Consider the following 23,592-nt stretch of genomic DNA (forward strand, 5'->3'; position numbering starts at 1 on the left):
CCATTGAAGAGGATGATGATGTCATCTTATCTACACTAGAAAAAAAAAATAGTCGAAAGGTTAAAACTTGACCTATACAAGACTCTAACTAATTAAAAAATAAGTCAACACTAGTAAAAACATAATAAACAATAGTTGATCCCTGCAAAATATTGTGGCATATAATTCAACATACCTAGCACAACCTTAAAGGTGCACTACTTGGACCTTTGAATAGCCTTAAGGAGTACTTGCACATGTGTCCACCTATGTTAGGTGTGCACATGTGTAGTGCAATTGGGGTTAATGAAGTCTTAATCTTCTTTCTTCATATGTAGTGGAGTTGCACACATGCACACCTTCATTTTGCTTAGAAAGTTTGGCATTTGTTCTTTATGTTTTGCCTTTTTTGTTAGGTGTGTACATGTGCACCTTGTGGAGGTGTGCATGTGTGCACACTCATTGTACTTCATGTGTTAGGTTTAATTTTTTAAGGTCTTTCTTAAATGTGTGGGGGTGTGGATGTGTGCACCTTTATTGAGTGTTAACCTTGTGTTAGTTATAAATGTAGGGAATTGGTTGAGTAGTGCAGGTTGGAGCTATACGAAGGTGTGCACTTGGAGTAGTTGGGGAGTATAGTGAAGAGAAGGTAGGGGGTTCAGGGTCTTATAGAGACACCAAACTCAGCGTGTACCTCTACGGGTGAAGACCTTCGCAAGTGCACACCCTCCAGAGCTGCTCATGTATGTATCTTCGTAAGGAGGTGTAGTACTTACTTGCACACTGAGCACACATGTGCAATGTAGATGTGTGTAAGTGCTCTACTACACACTTAAAGCACATGTAAGCTCAAAACTTCACTTTTCTCTAGTCTCTATTCTCCAAACTTCCTCAGTTAGATACTGGGGTTTGACCTAGACTCCTAGAGGATTCCAATATTGACCTAGACTCTAGATAAGGAGCCTAGTAGGGGAAAATCTACTAGGGGGTCCCCATTTCTAGGAGAATGGGGTGTGTTTTGTGAGACAACAACAAATATTCCCAATGAAAAGGAAGAAATGACAAAGTAATTTTTTCATCAGCAAGTATTCTTCTAAAATGTGCCAAATGAAAAATGAATTATGAACACTTCAAGAAGCATTCAAGTTGTTTGATAGTTAAAAATTGAGAATCTTAAATCTTCAAGCTCATTGTGTGCTCAGTGTATTCATTTCCTTTGATATCTTGAGATGTAGTCTATCATGAGTATCTAGCAACTCAGAGAAAATCTTTTTCTCCACCAGTCCATTCATCAAGAATCCTCGTAAAACATGGTTAGCAATCACTACCTAACTAGCTAAGAAAATCCAATCTAAGGGCTCTTGATGATTTATCAATTTTTTCATTTTGAATCCTTAGTAATCTCTTTTGATTTTCTTCAGAGAGCTTGCATGTTTCCATTTGATTCTTCCTTGAAGCCTTTTGTATATTTGGTGGATAGCCATTTTGGAGTACATATCCCCTCCTTCAAATTACCTTTTAGGATCATCTGGATCTTTATTTTAACACCAACTATATCATCAGAAATATCAGATCTTCTCTTGCTACTACAACTACCAGGATCAAATGAATCATACTTGTTGCAAGCCTTCATTTGATTAGAAATTTTCTTTCTTCTTCATCTACTCTTAATCACAAGACCAGATAACTGTCTTTCAACAATAAGAACCTCAACCATAGGTTTTTCTATCTTCAAACTGAAATTCTTAAAAACATAGAAGTTCACTTCAATATTTAGGGTCAAATTGTGGCGATATGGTAATTTGTGGATTTTCATGTTTTTTTATTTTTTTAAGAATTATCCTCGATGTCATCATAATACAAATATATACACTATAATTTTGATGTCCACATGATTATAAACAAAAAAACAAAAGAAAAACACAACATAAATCATTTCCCATTTGTTTGATCAATTATGGAGAGCTACGCACAAAAGAGGGTGGAGAGCTCTAAACATTGATGGAGATTTCATTGTCAAGTCCTTGTGGTCACTGCATTTCATTTTTGTACACTTATGTCTCTACATTTCATTGTTGTGCCCTTGGTGAAAATTAGTGGAGATCGAGGATTTCATTGTCATGCCCTTGTGATCATTACATTTCATTTCCATTTCTTTGTGATCTCTATATTTCATTGCCATGCCCTTGTGATCTGTGTGCCCTTGCTCTATGATTTTTCTTTTATACTATGCCCTTGTGATCTCTATCCCCTTGCTCTGTACTTTCTTCAAGGTGAGAAGAGGTACCTATGTAAATCTTCTTTTCTTTTCCTTCTAAACATGTATATTTTTATATTTCCCCTAGCAAGTGATTAAAGAAGCTTCTCTTTATGTATATGTATGTGTATATATACATACATACACCCATATGTCTATATTGATGTATACACACATATATATATACATATAAATATGTATATATATGTGTGTGTACATACATACATATATAGAGATCACAAGGGCACAACAACAAGATGCAGAGATCACAAGGGAACGACAACGAAATGCATCGATCACAAGGGGATGACAATGAAATCCTATATCTCCACTGATCTCCACAATCCACAAGATCTCTTTGTATATATACATGCTATAGGACTAGAAAATGGGTTAATATCTAGCATACTATGAGCAATCACCTCCTCAATAAACATATGCTGAAAACCATCTTGTCTACCATGAAAGCCAACTAAAATAAAGAAAGCAACATAAAGCAAAACAATCCCTCTTTAGTTGTAGCTCCCATGTCCTTCTTTCTTCTCCATATAATGTAGCTCCAATTGCCTATATTGCACACAATTGAAACCAAAAGCCTATGATGGGATGATGATATTGAGAGTACTAGAAAAGTGATTTGAAGCCTAAGGAATTCTAAAAGATTAAGGACCGAGTGCTTAGGACTTAAGACTAGAAATGGGAGCAAGATGACCCAATTTATAGCCAATATGAAAGAGGATACAATTGAATGAGATGATGGACACTTGTCAATGGAAATGTGCAACTTGGCATGATATTCCTTAGGATATCCATTATTCATATAACATAAGATGCCAAATGTGAGATTTTATCATGTACAAAATTAAACATGCCTAAAAGTAGAAGAGAATCTATGACATGCATATAACACCTCAAAGCCACTTGTAGGATTCTATGATGAATGGAAGTCAACATGGCTAAAATTGGAGGAGGATCTATGATGTGTCATGTGACACCTCAAAGCTACTTATAGCCAAGAATTTATGATGATGGAGGCTTATTATAGATATGCATAAGAAATAAATTATATAGATTATGCCATAATTTAGCCAAGTCTGAGGATAAAATCTATGATATAAGATGTACATGTGGCAAGATTATGTGGAATATTTGAATTAAAAATCCATATATCCACACAAATGGAAATATGTAAAATGGAAATTAGAGGTGGAAAATAGAACTTAGGAAATTGTGATAGTTTTGAGAAGATGAATCAATTAATTAATAAATATCAATTAATTAAGAATGTTAGGTAGGAAGAATGATTATTAATGCGAGACAAAGATGATCGGACTGAAATAGAATTAGATTATGGGTTATCTAGTCCTATAAGATAAATTAGTAAATGATTGGCCAATTTGATTAGATAAATGCAACAATATCCTTTGATGAAGTGTGGTGATTATGAAAATCGATTAGGATGATGGTGGATAGATCAAAGCCATGATCAAATTGATTGATTGATTAAAATTGATAACATGCCAAGGACACATGACATGGATTAAGGACATGTCACATTCAACTAACAATGTGAATGCAATAGGATCGAGATTGATTGATAGGGTTGATCATAATAACATATACAAACATTGTCAATATTATTAAATGGATTTTATGATGCCATGATCTGACACTAAGAGACTTGAAATTTCAAAGGTCAAATGATGTGAATGACAATGTGACCCAGCGATGAGAGACATGACAATGCTAAGGTCTGATTTGATAAGTTTGATAGGTTTTGATAGGTATCCTAGGTACTGAGAAACATGACAATGCCTAGTGTTGCATAGATGATGGTAGATTAGGGATGTTAGGCATATTTTGGGTTGATTAGGACTAATTTGGGGTGATTCTAGGTAGATTTGGGATGATTTTGGGTTGATTTGATATGATTCTAAGTTGATTTAAGATGGTTTTGGGTTGAGTAGATGAGATTTTGAAATGATCTACAAATGATGTGAAAGGGGATATGAATAATGAAGGAAATTTTTAAAACCTTCTCAAGTGATATTCAAGTTTGGCCAAAAGATCAAAATTAGTGAAATGATAAAATGAGATGAGTTAGTATGAAAATATGATTAAACCATAAATGTGAACCATTTTTGAGTGTCTACACATACATACATACATACACACGTGTGTAGGTATAAATACACATATATTGTTGGTTAACAGTTTGTCCCTCTTGCTAACTTGGCTTTACCTTGACTCTAGATGCCCAAAATGTGAGGAAACAAAAGGATGTCACCAACAAATGGGTCAATATATATATATTATTTCACTTCCATATGAATTATAAGGTACAACTCCATTATGTGTAAAATATACCTAGAATGATGTCTTTAGTAGATCAAATAGTAAATAGGGTATGTTTTTAACCTAAGAGAAAAAGACGCTTAACCAAGCTACCCATAGACATAAGAAACCTAGGTGAGGTTTTAGGTCTAACACTAACTCTACTTATACTCCTAAATGCCTCTAAAACTATGGGATGCAAGGGGATGTAATGGAAGAAGAACATCCATGGCCCTAAGCAGCTCTCTAACTAGTTAAGGTTGCCTAGTGGAAAAATCGCAATGCACTTTAATCATTACTTCACATTACTGATGTGAAATGTTATGCAACTCTAGAAAAGAGAAGAAATACGTATGAAAGATAGCACCTGAATCACTCAAAAATCCAATGGCCATCAGTTACAACTCAACAATTCAAAGAAAGAAAATAGAAATGGTTAGAAAATCTCAATATGGTTCATATTCCTCTCTAATCTATAACACTCAGCTTGGCACCAAATCCATGTAATTTGTATCTCAACAGTCACATCAAATTTGAATTCTTATTGTCGATCTCAAACCAATGATCATGATTAAAACCTAGCAATTCTTTCAGTTCAATCCTTATTGCCTCCTCATAGTTGTCCATCATACAATACTTTTAACCCATGTGACGACTAACTATTATCTTATTTTGTAGCTTCACAACCTTAAGTTTACTCATAGCTTAATCATGCAATGGTCTGATCTTTTATCTTTTGTTATTTTTCCCCTTTTTCATTGCTTTACAACTTGAAATGTCTTGAATACCTTTTAACTTATGATGTTGTGATTCCTCTTATTCACAACTTTGCAACTACTCACTACCTTCTTTTGCTAACTACAATGAAGTAGTGATTGTTGCATATTAACCATGTTCGCACCTTCACCACAAAAACTTACTATTATTTCAAACCTGTGAGGTAGATCAATATTTTTAATTTGATTGCATCTCTTCTTCCCAACTATCAATCACTTAACACCTTTATCTCTCGCAATGTTGTGATCACTATTTTAGTTGACAATTGCTTCACTTCACAACTTTGCAACTTAGAATCCCTTAACTACATTACTTTATGTTTATAAAATTCTTGATCATACATAGAATACTTCCTTTTAGAATCATTTAGATTCTCACTAAAGAAAGCAACAAATTTACCTTCTGACTCAATACAATTCCTATTGCACTACCACTTGCATCACATTCAACTTGAAATACCTTATTAAAATCAGGAATTTCCAATACAAGCAACTCAGCAACCTTTTGTTTCAAAGTTTCAAAACTCTTATCAACTCCATGTGTCCACTTTAATTCCTTTTTATCTCCTCTCATTGTCTCAATCATAGAATTACAAACAAACTAAAATTCCTTAAAAACTTTCTATAAAAACTAGCCAAACCATGAAATGATCTTAGCTCACCCACATTCTTAGATGTAGGTCACTCCATGATTTCTTTAACCTTCTCTAGATTTATCTTGAACCCATTAGCTGAAATCACAAATCCCAAATACACAATCTCATCTTGCATAAAAGAATACTTGTTTAGATTAATCATCAACTTCTCTTCTTTCAATCTCTACAATACTTCTCTAACTGAATATCAAAATGTCATCCAAATAAAAAATTCCAAACTTACCCAAGAATCTTTTTAGTACTTCATCCATTAACCTCATGAAATTACTAGGTGCATTAGTCAAACCAAAAGGCATAACCAACCATTTATACAAACCATCTTTTCTCTTAAAATAATTCTTCTACTCATCACGTTCTTTGATTTTGATCTAATGATAGCCACTCTTCAAATCAATCTTGGTAAAATACTTTAGTCCACTCAAACAATCCATTATGTCATCCATCCTTGGCATAGGAAACCCATATTTCACTGTGATCTGGTTAATAGCTCTAGAATTAGTACACATTCTTTCTCCATTCATTTTAGGTGTTGATACAATAGGTACAACACATGAACTCAAAATTTCTCTAATCAAACCTTTGTGTAATAACTCATGCACTTCTTTGTTAAGTTCATTGTTCTTTGTAGTTGTCAATCTATATGGTGCTTTATCTAGAAAACTAGCTCTAGCAATTATATCCATATAATGACTTACAATCCTTATTATTGATAAACCATTAGGTATATCCTCTACAACAATCTCTTTATCAATCAACAAGTTTTCAATTTCTACTAATACTCAGCCTCTACCACTTTCTACTATCACTTTGTCATTACCAGTTTATGTTGTCACTCAGTCATTACTAGCTTCTATTGTCACTCGATCATTACTAACAAAACTTAGTCATCTAGGAATTATAGAAAAACAAATGTGATTCCTTTAAATTTATTTTTAAATTTGTTTCCCATTGACCATAAAAATTTTCATACTAGTACAATTAACCTCATCTAGACTTTCAATCAAAGGCAACAATATTTTCTTTTTCCCATTCACCCAAAGAGTATATTGATTCAATCATCCATCATGTATAGCATATCTATTATATTACCAAGGTCAACCCAACAAAATATGACAACAATCCATAGGCTTAATATTATATAGAACTTCATCAAAGTAATATCCAATCTTGAACTTCACAATACATTGTTCACTTACCAATTTCTTATGCTCATCCTTGATCCATGCAATATGATAGGGTTTAGGATGCTTTAGACTCTACAACTACAAATTTGTAACCAGCTCTTCTAATGCCAATTTTTTTGAACCTCCATTGTCAATGATTACCTAACAAGATTTTCTAGCCATCTTACATCTGGTTTTGAAAAGACTTCTCATTAGGATAAGTTCCTCATCACTTCCCTTATTACATAAGTTTCTTCTCACCATCAAATTTTCCCCAGCCTCAGGTCCACTTGATGGACCCTCAATATCTCCTTGTATCACAACATTTCTATTACCTTGCCCACTTTTAGAGGATCTACACTCAAAGGATCTATGCCCTTCTTTACCACATCTGAAAAAATTACCATGAAATCCACCTCTAAAATAAGAATTACCTCTTCCTTAGTAAGAACTAGTACCTCCTCGCTAAGAATCACCACCTTTCCATTGTTCCTACCTTTATAATCATTCTTCCATTTAGATTGACCCATATCTTGCGAAGAATTATTAGATCTGCCACCTTCTCCATACGATCTACCTCTACCTCTTTGGAATCTACCACCTCTACCTCTTTGTCTTTGCTCATGCTTCTTTGTTCAGATCTCCTCAGCTTTCAAGGCATATTGGTATGCTTCTTCCACACTTTCCAATTTCACAAAATTTATTTCATCTTGAATTCTAGATCTCAATCTGTTTATGTACCTTTCATTTTTCTCAACATCATCATCCACATGTTCAAATCTAATCTCCAATCTATAAAATTCCTCAATATACTCCTTCATAGTCATGTCTCTTTGTCTTAAATTTTGCATCTTTTTCAACAAGATAACTTGGTAATCAACAGGAAGGAATTTTTTCTTCACTTTGTTTACCATCTTTAGCCAAGTTCTAATCTTTTCTTTTCCTCTCCTTTGTCTATTAGTTTGCAAATGCTCCCACCATAGTGAGGTATTTCCTTTTAACCTAATAACTTCAATCTTCACCTTCCTATTATTAGGAGTGTTTTCATAGTCAAAGAGCTTCTCCATTTGAAAGATTCAATCTAATACAACATTGGTGTCCATCACAAGGAACAACTTCTATAGAAATCTTTGAATTTTCCCTAGACCTCAAAAATCTTGCCACATCTAGATCTTCTCCAGGTTCTAGATTAGGGTTTGGTTCTACTGCTTCATCATCACTCACATAATCAAGATGTGCTCCTCTCCTCTGGCTACTCTCTATAATATCTAATCTGGATGCAGTCTATCTCAATGTATTCAATACAACATTATTAGCATTTCCTCTACCTCAAACCATTTTTACAAATCAGGTTCCTATAAGATTGTAACCCTATGCAAGTTATAGGTCAAATTCGCAGATCTGCCACCCTATAACCAAATTTAAATTAGGGTTCTACATGATCCAATCTATAGAAGGATGAACCTCAAGCTTTGATACCACTTAGTGCAAGGAGGGATGAAATAACTAGGGCCAAGGGCACACCTAGCTATCTCAAGAACCTTGCAGAGTAAATACAACAGAAGAAAACAAAAGACAACAACACCAAGGAGAGAGAGAACCAAAATACTTTATTTATTCATCAAGTAATCAACATACATGCCCAGCTATAAGGCCTTCTGAGTTATGGCCAGATACAAAATACAACTTCCAGTTCTATGATCCAACTTCTAATTCACATTTCTAGAAACATATGCATTCCACCCTCAAAAACCCTCTTCATTTTTCCCTAAGCTAAGCCTAAGAACTCTATTTATACTTGCCAAAACAATTATAAAAGATTCTAGAACATCACATCAAAGAAAGACTGACCCCAAAATGGTCAACACTCCTCCCGAAACAAGATCCTATCATTAAATTCACAATTCAAATTAAATACAAAAGTCAGCTCCCATTATGAACCAAAACACAGATAACTTGGCTAAAGAAGGAACTGAGCATCAAAAAATAGTAGGCTCACTCAGCACATGAAGGAACATTTGGTTAATGCTGGATAACTTGGTACACACTAGATAACTCAGAAACAACTGGAACTCAATAACAATTGGAGCTTGGCAATAATTGGAAACTAGAACTTGACAACAACTAGAAACTGACACTTAGTGGTAACTAGAACTTGATAGCAACTAGAAATTGGAACTCGACAGCAACTAGAACTCGATAGCAACTAGCACTCGACAGTAACTAGAACTTGACAAGAATTGGCAAAATGGACAAAAAGTGTAGGATTACGAGGGAATCCAGGATGTTCTTGCATCACACACACATACACGAACACACAAAAACACAAAAAAAAACACACACACACATACATGCATGCACAAAAATATGTGCACACACATCCACACACATTATTGAAGAGACTTATACTAGAGATTGATCAAAGATTGCTATATGTACTTCTAGCCATTAGACTTCTATATCTATTAAAACTTGATATTGAAGTATTTATATACTAAATATTTATCATAGATTGATATTTCTAAAATTGTATTCATACTTTAATCATTTTGATAAGTATAATTAGGGTTTATTTGTTGGCTTTTTCACTTTCAAACTATTACATTTTCCCAATGTACATTATGTGTATTTATTGTAAATTTTAGGAATATGAATGCTGCCTCATATATTATAGGATTGTATTTTAAATAATCTTTTAGGATTCATGAGATCCCACTAACTATTATCTAAGAAGGGCACTCATAATTTATAGAGCACTTCATGGACCTTTTAAAAGAAGTTGGGCACAAACTTGACCTTTATTTTCTGTTATTGTAAGAAAAAAGAATGGAAATACTAGAATAATCAATAGATAACTTGGATATGTAATTAGATACCTCAAAAAACAATGATTTGATCTGGGTCTTCCACAAGATAAATATGTATACAATGGGCCCATATATATAAGTATTGGTAAAATTTCATTTGAGGTAGCTTTTGATGTTGAACCTACATAAGTATTTGAGGTTTAGGATGTGAGAGCCATGGAGATAAGTATTGAAAAGGGATGATAATTTGTAGTGTCCATAAAGAGCATACATGAGAAGGTTAGAGAGAATCTTAAAACATGAGGTGGTCAATGTAGGTTGGTATACAAGTTTATGGAAATTTTTTATTAGATAGAACCCCCTCTTAGGGTTTTTATCTCAAAAATATTTAATTTAATTTCATCTATCCTTTTAAAGGACTTTTTGCTATGGGTGAAGATAGAGGTCTATCAAGATATCCAAATGAAGACTAGGTGAAAGATTTAGTTATGAATAAACTAGTGAAGTTGTAGTGCATTATGGACACCAAGGAAACCATGAGAAAAAGGAACAAGGTATAAAATGAGCACCTCATAAAGTGCAAAGGCCTTCAAATGGAGGATGTCACATGGTTGATACAGGAGGAAATCAAGAAGCATGGAAGCATAATTTTAGATATTATCTCAATGTACACTTGATATTCTTATTATGCCTAGGAGTATGGTGTATAGGAGTATGGTGTATGAATGCCTACTAAATTCATGCCTCTATGAGGCTATTTTGTGAATAGCAATTTTTCATTATTCTTTGGTCATTTAATAAAGTATTTTAACTACTTTAAACTAGGTTCTGTTAAATAATGTCATAGGAAGTCATTTTGGGTCATTTGTAAAAATTTGCAAAAGTTATTACGTAATTTTTCCTATTTGAAGACTACATGTGATCTTGACATCATTACCATAAACTATTATTACTTGGTGAATTGGTTAGAAAGAAAAGACATTTTTGTGAAGTAAACTACCTATTTCTAGGTTTTTTTCTCCATTAAAAGTGGGGTTATATCAAAACCCTCATAATATATGGTTGTGGATTTAGGGAAAAATGCTGAGATGGGTGGAAATTATGTTCATATTGAGCCAAGTAAAAGTAAGGAATCCATTAAAGTTAATGAGGAAGATTGGATGTATGTGTGTGAGGGAGGCCTCATTCCCTTCATAAAATATATTTAGGGCTATGAGGAGAATGTTTCCATAAAGTTTGTCAATTCATGAAATGATATGCATGTCATAGTTAATGGGATTAATGAAGAAGTGACTCTAAGAGGCATTGGGCTCTCCCTTAAAGGAAAAATATTGCATACGCAGGTGAGGGTTATTGATCAAGCTAATTTGAGAAAATTATTTTGACTTGATGAAGATCTAGTACTTATATGTGTTGGATTTGGAAGAGAATCTCTCACTGAGCCCTAAGATGAGGTATGTTACACTTTTATGTGTTATCTTACACCAGAGGGTAAAATTTCGCTCCTTTATTACTACTATTTCCCCATTTTAAATAACTTTGGGGAGAATTATCTTATTTCCCTTCCTTACCTTAACCATTTTGTGTTAGATAATATTCTGCATATTAGGAAGAAAAGGCAAGATGGTAAACTCTACACTATGGTTCACCAAGGCTTCATGTTCTTCCTGTATAATTTTTATCTGGCATTTTTTCCCCCTCAGCCAATCATTTTTAAATTCCTCCCTCTCAATCCTTCACTTTTAACTTCTACTCTCCAAATCTTTGTAGAACATCGCTCAGTTGTTGACACCAAATGCCTCAAAACCACCCCCACCTACATCTTCTAACAAATTAAGTTGGAAAAGGACATCAATATTATTGATTTTGATGCTGAGGTAAAAGTGGGTAGAAGAATATATCTCATGTCTAGATACAACTTGAAGTAGGAAAATCCTAAGGTTAGGCAAGACTTCCCTTTAACTCAAACTCTACTAGTAGTGGGAAGAATAAGACACCCACTAAACTACAAAAAAGGAAATCTAATAGAAAGAGGTATATTAATTATATCGAGGAGGATATTGTGAGTGAGGGTCCTCAATTCAAGGGGGTTATTTCAATTCTAAGGATAGTAGTCTAAGCCCCATTCCCTCCCATGTTTATGACATTCTTAAATATGAGACTTACACCCTAGGGGATACTAATGTTGGGGGCGACAATTATGACCCTGATATTATCACCTCCCCTACTTAAGAACAAGATAAGGATAAGAATTCTACCAAAGGTGATGGGTATGACCCTCAAGTAACTCTGAGAATTTGTATTTAGGGCTATACCAAGTATAATTCTATGCTCAATGAGAAAATTAAGTGACTCATGGGGATACATGATAACATTGACCAGAGATTTGACGAGGTGGTGAACTTTGTGGTCAAGGTCATACACTCAACAATCATAACTCTTCATCTCCCTCATGCTAAGAAAGATGGGTTTGTTTCCTCTATTGGTGTAAATACTATGAGATCCTTATACCAATTTATGGTAGAGGACTAGCTTCGTGTGTTGTAGGAAAGGCCTAGTAAAGAGAAGAAAGAGAGATAGCTAAGGAGACCAAAGGTGACCCCAAATGATACCAATGTTGGGTGTGACAATGGTGCCCTTGATACTATCACCTCCCCTACTTGAAAAAAAGATAAGGATAAGAACAATACCAAAGGTGATGGGAATGACCCTCAATTCACTCTAAGAATTGGTGTTTAGGGCTATGCTAAGGAGACTTCCATGTTCAATGAGAGCATTAAGAAACTCATGAGGAGATAGGATAACCTTGAGTAGAGATTTAATGAGGTGGAAAAATTTGTAGTTTAGGTCACACACTCAGTGGTCACCACTCTTCATCTCCTTCATTCAAAGAAATATTCAGTTATTACCTCTATTGGTGTAAATATTATGAGATCCTTGTACTTTTATTGCCTGATGACTAACTTTGTGTGTTGCTGGAAAGGCCTAGTAAAGATAAGAAAGAGAGACACCTCTTTGTGTTTATTTTCCTTTTTTGATTTTTTTAGTTACTTGGAATTTTCCTTTGAGGGCTTCATCTATAGTCTTTAGTTGGGATCAATTTATTTTTATTATCTAGAGTTGGTATATGTTAAATTTTCAATTTATTACTCTACCTACTGACTATAATACTCTTAGATACTAGGATGTTTTGATCTAGGGTTTTTTGGTATTAATAAAGGGGGTAGGATGATAATCTCCTACTAGTGACTTTTTGTTGTGTTTCAGATTTTCTTTTTGGGTTAGCCCCCATTTTGGCTACTTCTTAATATCAAAAACTTTCCCTTTAAATATTTTCATTATGTAAAAATCATATCTTTTCTAGTTATACTTTAAATGTTGGCTAATAACCATTATAAATGTTGGAGAGACATGGTGATAGGCCATTATTTGTTTATGTTCAGTTAGTAAAATAACAATGTTTCCTATGTTTTACTTTTTTTTTTTTGTTGTAAAGACTTTTATATGAAAATTGTTTTATTTAATGGTGTGATGACTATACTACCTTTTGCATTTTTCTTGCTCCAATTTAGTTAATATTTAATAATTCTTGAGGAAATTTGTTGAATTAGTCATGAAACCCTAAGTTTGAGGTTTTGGTAAAATAAATCATTATTTGAGGCCCGTTCGAAAGATGGAATATTTTGTTAGTCAATGAGATAGATTTTTTAGGGTGTTCTTTATGTCTGATAAGTTGGAAAGAGTAGGGGATGGATCTATAAGTAAACTTAGTGATGACCTAGCCTAATATCTCTCTATATTAGGATTAAAATGATCAACCAACCACATAGTTTTATAAAAGGCTAACTTGGTGATTGTTCTAATTGATCAAATTTATAGATTTAGACTAGATGAGACATGTTTAGGGACCTTGAATTAAGATTTGGGAGTTGGATTCCTAAAATAACACACTTGATTTGTAAATTAAGCCTAATTAGATATAATTGTTGCATATAAATGAATTAAGGAGGGTATCATCTTAAATAAACCTATTTGTATATTTAATATGTAAACAAGTGAAACACATAGCATCCTATGGTAATAAATTTGTGGATATTTGACATACGTTGGGAGATACACTTGAAAAACTTGGTTTGAAGTACTACTATTAATTTGAAACCTAGAATTTAGAAATGAACTCTTTAAGGGTTTGGAACTTGAATTTAGTGTTTGGAATTTATATCTCTATTATGAAATATAGTATCAATGATCTCATAGACACCTTTGCCTCTACATTAGTGTTGAATTCATGTTGTGACCTAAAATTTGAGATAACTATGTCTACATTCCTTACTGTAATTAAGTGAAATAAGTCTACTTCCTAGTTTAAATAAAAATATTGTTGTACCTACTTTCCAACATTACAAAATCTAAATCTAGATATTATTATTTTTTATGTTTATTTTCTCGTGTTGAAGAACACTATAATCTTCTGATATATATAGTTTTCAATAAGTGCCAAGTAAAAAGATTAAATGTGACTAGTGACTCTTGCATGACATAATATTTGGTATAATGTGAAAAATTCTTGATCTAGAGCCATGAAGTTGTGTGTTTATAAACTAGAGACCTCGTTCCAAGTTTAAAAATGTCAACTATCAAATCCAAGAGAACCTCAAACCAATGAATGCAAAAGTTTGCAATTACAATGAACCAACTATGGTTTAAACCTTTGTAGTCATACCACTTCAACCATCACCTAATAAGAATAGTATGTGAAGTGAATTTATTTTTCAAATACTAATTTTGTATTTGGTGAAAATAAGTTTTACAAGGACTTGAAACTCAAAAAGTAGCAATTTACATGATATAATAAAAAGAGTCTAAAAGTAGTACTATTATGGAAAAGATAGATGAAACATGATAAAATCCAACAAACCAAAACATCTAATCAACAAAAACAAAAAAACCTATGTCACGACTAAGACAAACCAAAAGACCACAACAAACAACACCTGAGCTATCTCCTCAAAGCCTTAGCAACCTGAATCTTCATACCTTGTGGATCATCTTCATCATTCTTCAACAACATGGTCACCTTATTCTTGTTTGAGTTATCCTCTTGTTCTTTTCCTTAGGCCATCACTATCTTCCTCCTTTTGGTTATTGTTTTCTCTATTCAGGTGAACATTTACCTCAATGCCCTCAAAGTCCATTATACTCTTCCACCCATGAGCTTCTGATGGAGGAGTGGAACCTATTGTCACTATCCTTCAGGATTTTATTAATTTTGCCTTCCACCTCTTTAATTTGGTGGGATAATTTCATCCCTTCTTTTCCTTGCCTCCACTTCATTCTGTAACCCATTATCCAAATTTTCCACCATATTTTTCATGGAAAGGATCCCATTATTTACCCAATTTTCAAAGGCAATAGTGGTCTTAGATGTCAACTTAATTTTAGTGAAAGTGACCCTAGACTTTAGAGGGAAATTAAGGTTAACATTCCCTGACCCCTTCATTTTCTTCAAATATAGTTTAATAAACATATGAATGAAATTTTTAATGTGATTTGACGAAAAATTCTTTGAAGTTCAAATTTGTGGTATATTATTAGATATGGATGCATGCATTCATGCACATATTTTATTTTAATAAGTTTTTCATGATTTTCTTGGGTTCTTTAGACATGGGAAATGATTCATATACATATTTGACTAAAATTTATAATATTAAAATTTAAAAAGTATGTTTAAAAATATTGCAAACACTATAGATAATTGTACATAAGAAATACTTCTAAATACTTAACAATGTCTAAGGTGGAGAAATATTTGGAAGAGGTATCCTCTGAGTCCTTTTATACAAAAGTGAGTGACAAACATATTACAACATTGAGATGTTTTTATACACAAAACATTATAAAACACACCATTATAATATGTTTCAAATAAAAGAGTCAAAAGTAAATACATCATTATGATAAAAATGGTTTAAAATATACAACATTTTCTTTCATTTTTAAAATTTATAATTTAATATTTTTATGGAAAAATGTAATATTATACAATAAAATTATACTCTAAACTCATTATAATAATTTATGGTAAAAATAATATTCTATTATATTTTTAAAATTAGATGCTTTTTCTTAAAAAGTCAGCTTCATATTCTATTGATAATTTAAATTTAGACGTAAGATGGTTGGAAAATGTTGTAAAGTGATCATTCATAGTGGAAGGTCTACAAATTTGGCATCAAAAGAGTTGGTTACAAAGTTGGAATTATAGAGGTTGATGCATCCAAAACCCTATCATGTTTCATAGATCAAAGATGAGCATAAGATATTGGTAAGTGAGCAATGCCTTGTGAAGTTCAAGATTAGACATTACTTTGATAGAATTTTGTATGATATTATGCCTATGGATTGTTGTCATATTTTTTTGGGTAGACCTTGGTAATTATTTTCAAGGAGGTACTAATTATTATTGAGGAAGAGGTAATTCTTAATCTAGAGGTGGATTTCATGGTAATTGTTTCAAATGTGGTAAAGAGAGACATAGATCTTTTGAATGTGAATCCTCTGAAAGTGGGCAAGGTAATAGAAATGTTGTGATTCAAGAAGATGATGAGGGTTCACCAAGTGGACTTGACTCTAGAGAAAATTTGATGGTGCAAAGAACCTTATGTAATAAGGGAAGTGATGAGGAACCTATTTTAAGGGGGCATCTTTTCAAGACAATATGTAAGATGGCTGGAAAATGTTGTCAAGTGATCATTCACAGTGGAAGTTCTACAAATTTGGCATTAAAAGAGTTGGTTACAAAGTTGAAATTGTAGAGGTTGATGCATCCAAAACCTTATCATGTTTCATAGATCAAAGATGAGCATAAGATATTGGTAAGTGAGCAATTCCTTGTGAGGTTCAAGATCGGACATTACTTTGATGAAATTTTGTGTGATATTATGCCTATGGATTGTTGTCATCTTTTTTTGGGTAGACCTTGGCAATATGATAGATATGTTGTACATGATAGAAGATTGAATCAATATACTCTTTGGGTGAATGGGAAGAAGCAAATATTGTTTCCTTTGGTTGAAAGTCTAGATGAGATTAGTTGCACTACAATAAAAGCTTGCATGGTTAATGGGAAACAATTTGAAAAGGAAGTAAAGAAGAATCAAGTTTTTTTGCTATATTTCCTAGAGGACAAAGTGTTGGTAGTAATGACCAAGTAGTAGAGGCTAGTAATGACCAAGAGACAATCGATAGTGATAGTTGAGTACCACTAGAAATTATAGAATTTCTAAATGAGTATAAAGACATTATTGTTGATGATATTCCTGATGGTTTACCTCCAATAAGAAGTATAAGTCATTATATAAGTAGAAGTATTTTTAAACAAAGCACCATATAGATTAACAACTACAAAGAATGTAGAACTTAACAGACAAGTGCATGAGTTATTGTAGAAAGGTTTGATTGGAGAAAGCTTGAGTCCATGTGTTGTACCTACTATATTAGCAACTAAAAAGAATGGAGAATGGAGACTATGTACTAATTCCAGAGCTATTAACAAGATAATAGCGAAATATAAGTTTCCTATGCTGAGGACGAATGACATAATGGATTGTTTGAGTGGAGAAAAGTATTTTACCAAGATTGATTTGAAGAGTGGCTATCATCATATTAAAATTAGAGAAGGTGATGAATGGAAGACTTCTTTCAAGACAAAAGATGGTTTGTATGAATGGTTGGTTATGCCTTTTGGTTTGACTAATGCACCTAGTACTTTCATGAGGTTGATGAATGAAGTTTTGAAAAGATTATTGGGTAAGTTTGTGATTGTCTAATTGGATGATATTCTAATATTCAGCAAGACTAAGGAAGAAAGTCTTGAGCATATTAGACAAGTATTGCAAAGGTTGAAAGAGGAAAACTTTTTAATTAATCTGAAAAAGTTTTCTTTCATGGAAGATGAAATTGTGTATTTGAGATTTGTGATTTCAGCTGATGGATTGAAGATGGATCTTGAGAAGGTTAAAGCAATTTTGGAATGGCCTACACCTGATAATGTGGGTGAGGTAAGATCATTTCATGGTTTGGCTAGTTTTTATAGAAAATTTATAAAGAATTTTAGTTCTATTTGTAATGCTATGTTGAGACAATGAGGGGAGATAAAAAGAACTTTATGTGGACACATGGAGCTGATAAGAGTTTTGAGACTTTGAAACAAAAAGTTGTTGAATTACTTGTATTGGCTTTGCCTAATTTCAATAAATTATTTCAAGTTGAATGTGATGTAAGAGGTAATGTAATAGGAGCTATTTTAAGACAAGAAGGTAAACCTATTGCTTTTCTTCCTAAAAAGTTGAATGATTTTAAAAGGAAATATTTAGTGTATGATTGAGAGTTTTATGCTATTGTTCAAGCATTAAAGAAGTGGATACATTATTTGATTCTTAAAGAGTTTGTACTATATACTGATCATAAAACTTTACATTACTTGGAAATTCAACATAAATTGAATCAAAGACATATGAAGTGGGTTGAGTACTTGCAGAGTTTTACATTTGTGATCAACCATAAGAGTGGAGTTACTAACAGAGTTGCTAATGCATTGAGTAGAAGACATTCTTTGTTGACTGAAATGAAAGAGTTGTATGATGCTAATCCTAATTTTTTCGAGGCATGGAGAGAGTGCAGAGCACCAAATCTAATAGATCACATAAGTAAGTATGATGAGTATTTCATTCAAGAAGGTATGTTTTTCAAAGGTATTCAGTTGTGTATTCCTAGAACTTCTATGAGATTGAATCTGATTAAGGAAAAGCATAGTGATGGACTAGCTGGATATTTTGGAATTGATAGAACATTGAGTTTGCTGAAAGAGAAATATTATTGGCCAAAAATGTATAAGGATGTTCAGAAATTTGTAAAGAGTTGTGGAGTTTTTCAAGTTGCAAAAGGGGTGAGTCAAAATACTATTTTGTATACACCTATTACTGTCCCTAAGAAACATTGGACTGACATTAGTATGGATTGCCTAAGATAGTAAAGGGGTATGATTCCATATTTTTTGTAGCAGACAATTTTTTTAAGATGGCTTATTTCATACCTTGTAAGAAGACATCTGATGCTAAGCATGTTGCTAAGCTCTTCTTTAAAGACATTGTGAGATTGCATGGATTACCAAGAGGTATTATTTTTGATAGACATAGTAAGTTTGTTGGTAATTTTTGGAAGACTTTGTGGAAGAAGATGGGTACTGAGCTAAAGTTTAGCTCTACATTCCATCTATAGATAGATGGACAGATAGAGGTTGTGAATAGAAGCTTGGGTAATTTTTTGAGATGTTTAGTTTGGTATAAGCCAAGTAATTTGGAGATGGTATTGGAAAAAACTAAATTTCCATATAAAAATTCTATGAATAGGAGTACAAGAAAGAAACATTTTGAGATTGTTATTGGAATGCATCCTAGAGGTATATTAGATTTAAGAGATGTTACTAGTGAAGAAAAGAGAAGTGATGCAGAAGAAGAATTTTCTAATTTTATGGAGTCTTTGCATAAGGAAGTGAAGCTGAGGTTGGAACAAAGTAATTAGAAGTATAAAGAGAATGCTGATAAATCTAGAAGACATCATGATTTTGAAGTTGGTGATGAGGTGACGGTTCATTTGAAGAAAGGAAGATTCCTAGTTGGAACATACAATAAGCTGAAGATGCGAAAGTTTGGACCTTGCAAAATCTTGAAAATTTTTGACAATGGAAATGCTTATGAAGTTGAGTTACTTGATGACATGGATATATCTCCTATATTCAATGTTGTTGATCTGTCTAAGTATCATGAGTTAGATGATGAAGTTGTTGTACTTGATGATTATCTTAAGAAGTAAATTGAAGAGGTTGAATAGATATTAAACTAGAGAGTTGGTAAAAGTACAAGAGGAAAATACTACTATGAATGTTTGGTGAAGTAGAAAAATAGACCAGTTGAAGATGCTACATGGATTTCTCAATCTGAGTTGGATTCAGCTTAGGTTGTGACACTTGCATGATTCTGGAGAATCATTTTTCTCCAACCCTTGTTGTCTGATCCAGGAGCATCCTAGGTTTCCTTGCAATCCTGCACTTTTATTCTTTCTTCCTGTTGGTGGCAAGTGATCCATTTGGTGCCATGTTCTTGATGCAGGAGCATCCAGAGGTATAAGGGCAATCCTATGTCACCCAAAAAAAATGTACTTAGACTTAGTTTCTATTTCATGTCTTTACATTTTTGGATACCCATTTGGCTCAAATAAAGGTTCCAACTCTCATAGTTCAACTATCAGTGCATTTGAAAACCTCGAAAAAATAGGAGCATGCAATTTGGCCATCATTTTGGTGACCTAGAAGGTGTGACTTGGCCAGATGAATGTAATTGAGATTTAGAGCATTCCAGAAAAAGAATCGGGTCAAAAGGACCCACGGTTTGAAAGTTATTGCAGTTTTTCGGGTTTTGGAGACCTCCTAAGAATGCTTCAAAGTCAGGTTTGGGGCATTAAATGACCTCAAAAAGGGTCAAAAAATGGGGGACGATCAAAGCTTGTCCATAGGGCTATAGAGCGCTTCAAGAGCTTTCCGAAAATGTAAACGGTTCGTCAATCGGAGCTACGGTTCAAAAGTTATGCCTCTCGAAAGTTCGGCTACCGTTTCTGGATTCTTCTAGATTTGCACCGACTTCTAACGCGGCTTCTAGAACCTTCTATTTTGTCGGTGGATGCCTACTAGCACTTTCTAGAATTTACTCCTAGTCCTTAACCCTCCAGGGTCTATTTAAGGATATTTTTGGCATTGTAAGAGGCAGTTCAGATTGGAGCTTGAGAGGAGGTGCTAAAAGGAGAAATATTCTCCAGATTTATGCTATTGTAAGCCCGTAGGGCATATTTTGAAGTTTATTTTCTTTGCACTATTTGTACCAGCTTATTTTCTTAGTTAATATAATTCCCCCTTTCTTTTGTGTCTATTCTGTTGTTGGGTTGTGTCCCCATCAAGTGGTATCAGAGCCGGTTTTCCTGAGTGTGTAGACAGAGCGCCGACTGTGAGGCAGTTTGCACTAGGATTGTGTGGTTGTGGGTTTGAGTTAGAAGATGCCTCCACAAAGAGAGCATGGTGGAAGGGCCAGAGCTATTGATCTTGAGGAGGTTAGAGCCCTCCAGAGACAGGTACAAGCATTGCAAGAGGAGCTTCGAAGAGGAGCAAATATTGTCACAGATGACAATAGTGAGGATGACAATGAAGAGAAAGTAATGGAAGTTGATGGGGAAGTTCTGAATCCTGTAGAGGAAAGGCTTTTTAGGGCCATTACTAGGTTTGGGAAAAGACCTACAATTGAAGTGGGTATATTTTCGGGAAATTTGAAACCAGATGAGTTGATCGATTGGATCAATGAACTGGAAGAATACTTTGAGTATGAGGATATAAGGGACCCAGATAGGGTTAAGTTTGCAAAGGCCAAACTAAAAGGCCATGCCAAAATCTGGTGGCAAGAGGTTCAACTGGAAAGACTTAGAAGAGGAAAGGAGAAGATCATAAGATGGGATCGCATGGTGGACAAATTGAAAAAGTAGTTCATTCCTGTGGACTACGAGCTTGATCTGTTTAAGAAGATGCATGGGTTAAAGCAAGCAGGAAGATCAGTCCAAGAATATACAGAGGAGTTTTACCAACTCCTGATTAGAGTGGGGCATGCAGAAGCAAATAAGGAGAAGGTTGTTCGTTATATCAGTGGGTTACGACCTAGCATCCAGGAGGAATTAAGTCTGGTAAGAATGACCAGCGTTGAAGAAGCATACCAGTTTGCCCTACGAGTTGAAGAGAAGCTGAATAAAAGGTTTGAAGGAAGACAAAGAGGGCACGGTCAAGGAGGAAGGGGAAGCGGTAGATCATCTGGAGGCCGCAATGAAACTCAAAAGAAAAATGAATATGAGGGTACTAGCAGGAACCAGAGGAATGAGGGTTTCAACCGCTCCTGTGATCAAGATTTTGGAAATCAAAGAGGAAGAGGTAGAGGACGTGGACAAGGAAGAGGAGGCTTCCGTGGTACCTATTTCCATTGCAATGAAGAAGGTCATCGTGCCTTTGAATTCCCTCAACGACAAGGAAGGACAGATAGGAGAGCTGAGGGCCAAGCTAGGGTTGCTCATGTGGATGAGGATGCACAATCATCACATTCAGAGGATGCAGAAAGAGGAGAGACCTTGGTAAATGAAAGAGTCCTACTAAGTGGTGAAAATGAACCAGGACAACGGAGGAGTTTGTTCCGTACCAGATGCAAGTGTGAGGATAAATGTTGTGATGTGATCATTGATGGTGGTAGCACTGATAACTTGGTATCCGAAGAGATGGTCTCTAAGCTGAAGCTCAAGAGGGAGAAACATCCCCAGCCCTATCGAATTTCTTGGGTAAAAGATGATCATAAGGTCCTGGTAAGTGAACAATGTTTAGTAAAATTCAAAATTGGTAGTTACCATGATGAAGTCCTCTGTGATGTTATTTCGATGGATGTTTGCCATCTATTGTTGGGTAGACCATGGCAGTTTGATAGACATGCAAACACATACTCTCTGACAAAGGATGGAGTTCACCACAAATTGAAGCCCATGAAAAAGGAAGGTGAAAAGGTATGTAGCAGTGCTAGGATTTCTCTTGTTGATGGAAGGAAGTTTTTAGATGGCATGAAACATCAGCGCATGTGCTATGCTTTGATTCCTAGGAAAGATAAAGAAGGTAGTAGTGAAATACCATTTGAAGTTTCAGATTTACTAGGAGAATTTGGAGATATTATCTCTGATAATGTTCCAGATGGATTGCCACCAGTAAGGCAAATTAGTCATCAGATAGATCTGATTCCAGGAGCTAGTTTGCCTAACAAGGCTGCTCACAGGATGACTCCTACTGAAACAGAGGAGCTAAATAGACAGGTTCAGGAACTATTGAGGAAGGGCTTGATTCGAGAGAGCCTGAGTCCATGTGCAGTACCTGCAGTACTTGCACCAAAGAAGGATGGAGAGTGGAGGATGTGTATAGATTCTTGAGCTATAAATAGGATAACCATTAAGTACCGGTTTCCTTTACCAAGGATGGATGATCTTATGGACTGCTTGAGTGGAGCTCAGTACTTCACAAAGATAGATCTGAAGAGTGGCTATCATCAGATACGGATTCAAGAAGGAGATGAGTGGAAAATAGCCTTCAAGACCAAGGAGGGTCTTTATGAGTGGTTAGTCATGCCCTTTGGATTGATGAACGCCCCAAGCACCTTCATGCAGCTCATGAATGAGGTACTTAAGAAGTTCTTGGGAAAATTTGTTATTGTCTATTTGGATGATATTTTAATTTTCAGCAAGACTTTGGAAGAACATTTACTGCATATTCGTAGTGTCTTTGAAAGGCTAAGGGAAGAGAAACTGTTAATTAATCTAAAGAAGTGTGTCTTTGCAAAAAGGGAGTTAGTCTATTTGGGGTTTGTTATATCACCTGAAGGTCTCAAAATGGATCCAAAGAAGGTAAAAGCCATCTTGGAATGGCCTACTCCAAGGTCTGCTCCTGAGGTAAGATCATTTCATGGTCTGGTTAGTTTTTACAGGAAGTTTCTTAAG

The sequence above is a fragment of the Cupressus sempervirens genome, chromosome 10 (assembly GCF_028749045.1).
Source record: "Cupressus sempervirens isolate cs-2001-9-10 chromosome 10, ASM2874904v1, whole genome shotgun sequence".
NCBI lineage: Eukaryota > Viridiplantae > Streptophyta > Pinopsida > Cupressales > Cupressaceae > Cupressus > Cupressus sempervirens.